This window comes from Eptesicus fuscus, chromosome 5 (genome assembly GCF_027574615.1).
Source record: "Eptesicus fuscus isolate TK198812 chromosome 5, DD_ASM_mEF_20220401, whole genome shotgun sequence".
NCBI lineage: Eukaryota > Metazoa > Chordata > Mammalia > Chiroptera > Vespertilionidae > Eptesicus > Eptesicus fuscus.
Window position 1 is genome coordinate 2073880 of NC_072477.1, and position 2505 is coordinate 2076384.

The window sequence follows — 2505 nt, forward strand, 5'->3', positions numbered from 1 at the left end:
TGGCCCGTACGGGGATCGAACCCGCGACCTTGGCGTTATTAGCACCACGCTCTAACCAACTGAGCTAACCGGCCAGCCGAGGTCTGGGCGCCGCCGCTATGCCTGTGAGGGTTCCGCGCCTGCGCTGCCAGGCCGACTCCGGGCGCCGGCTCCTTCCCGCGGCGCTGTCGTCACTCCCCGGAGCCCAGGAGCTGCCCGAGGCCCTGGGGCTCTCCAGGACGAGGCCGGCGGCTTCTTCCAGCGGACGGAGTCTTTCCCGGGGAAAATGCAAATTGCCTCGGCTCGGGAGAAAGGCTTCCAAACCCTGCAACTCCTGCTGGTTTCACCTCTGAGGATCCTTGCAGCTGGGAAACTTCGTCCACGCAGAGCTTCCGCTGTGGCTAAATAAAGCTTCGAAAAGAACAGAAAACCCGAGAAAGGACAAAAGAACCACCGACTTTCCCACCGCCGATCACCACCACCGCTGGGACCTTGGCATCCTTCCTTCCATTTCCCCCCACTGTACAGACATGCACAGGGTGTCCGCCCAAAATGTATGCAGACTTGAACAGCTCATAGCTCAACTGATGTTTCTTTCTTTTCAGATTTAACCCACAGGAATATATCATTATTCAAAGTGTGTATACATTTTTGGGACACCCTGTGTGTGTGTGTGTGTGTGTGTGTGTGTGTGTGTGTGTGTGTATTTCAGTATAACCTTGCTTAAGATATCATTTTAATCTTGCGTTTTTTACTTAGTATCCTAAGTCTATCCCTAAATAATTGCAAATGCCATTTTGAACGATTCTTCTGTGTCTCCTCCCCACTTTTATACTGTCTGGAAAATGTCTTCATTTGCCCTCTGATTAACGAGCACATGAATAAATCCTGGACTAGCTGCTGGGCGGGCAACCAACCATATTCACTCCAAAGGGCCAGGGCCTGCACGCAATGAAATAAAGCAGAGAGAACGTGTTGGGAAGACAACACTCAAACATGTCGGCTCCTCAAACCAGTATGTCCCAGGGGCCACACTCTCTGAGGGGCCGGCCACTGGCGCCCGGAGAGGTTCCTCCTCTGGTCTGAATGCTCACAAAACTGCTCCCAAGCCCGTGTTTCATCAGGTTCCCCGCTGCAAGCAGAAAACCCAAGTCTAGCTCATCCCAACGGAACGGATTTAGTAGAAAGGTAGGGCACCCGGAAGGTTAGAGGCCCAGGCTCAGACAAACGACCACTCCGTCAAAAAATAGTCATTCAGCCTGACAGTGCCCTAAACCCGGACAACCAGCCAGGAGTGAAATAGGTGATCCAGGCCACCGGGGGTTAGCAATGGCAGGGGACAGAGCGAGCGGAGCGCTCAGGCTGTGCTCAGGGCCGGTAAAGAAAGCGTGCTGGTCATGGAGGGCAGACTCCTGAGACGGCCACACGTGACAATGTTCTGAGGGACAACGGTGGGAAGTGTAGACCAAAGTGGGTAGAGCCCTCTGGGCAGAGGGAATTGCTGGTGATGGCAGGCATCCTCTCCATTTGCTTACATCAGAGCTTGGCACAGTTTGCAACAGTACATGTTAAATAACAGGGGGCAGATGGATGAATGAGCTAATTTAAAAAAATCTTACATTTTAAAACATAGTCATTTCTCTGTTCAAACACTCCACTTCTGGCCAGGCCCTGATCCGATGGCCAGATTTAGCAAAAAAATTTCATATAAGTATGTGTTATGCAATATTCGGGGCATACTTATACTAAACTGGTAGTTGTGTATCTGAAATTCAACTTGAACTTGAAGTTCTCTGCTTTACCTGGCAACCCTACACCAGAGTAGCAGCCTTTGGAAAGAACCCATCTAAGAGGGGGATGCCCCGCATGGTCTGGGTGCAGGGGACAGAGGTGATGAGAGGAGGAGCACAGAGGCTTTGGTGGGGAGGACGGTGAACGGTGTGCTGAGCAGTTTGGGTTGGAGGTGTCCTGGGGACATCCAAGCTGGGAACAGACCTGGAGGCTCCCAGGAGAGGCCTGGGCTAGAGGTGCTTGCAGCCTCTGGGAAGATGGCAGGGGAAGCTGTGGGTGTGCACCCGCTGGTCTGGGGCTGGAGGGGGGTGATAGCGGGTGGGGTGCACCCATAGGTGAGCCACATGGAGCACCTAGACCGCACAGGGAGGGGTGTGGCTAGTGTGGAGGCTGAGGGAGGGGAGGTTCACAAAGGAAGGTCACGGGGGGGGGGGGGGGGGTGCCCAGAGGCGCCATGGGGCTGAGAAGTTGCGGGAGGCAGGCAGACCAGTTGGCAAGCCCCTGCCAAGACCCAGGGACAGGGGTGTCGGGGGACCTGGGATGAGAACAGTCAGCTAAGAGGGGCGCGCAGATTCCAGACCCATTCCCAGTTCAGGGGAGCTACCACCTGTGGGAAGTGGGAGAGGAGGGGTCCCGCCTGCACCACGGGCTTTGGGCTTCTGTGATGGACAGCTGGTGCCTTGGGTAAGCAGGGAGCCCAGAGGAGCCAGGGAGAGTGGGGGAAGCCTGCAGCCC

At 55.1% G+C, this 2505-nt stretch overlaps 1 non-coding gene across 1 annotated transcript; it reads right to left on the bottom strand.

The window, feature by feature from the left end:
* Positions 1–74, bottom strand: TRNAI-AAU (transfer RNA isoleucine (anticodon AAU)). Its single transcript has one exon. It is a non-coding gene; the product is annotated as a tRNA-Ile (tRNA).
* Between the last annotated feature and the right edge of the window lie 2431 nt (positions 75–2505).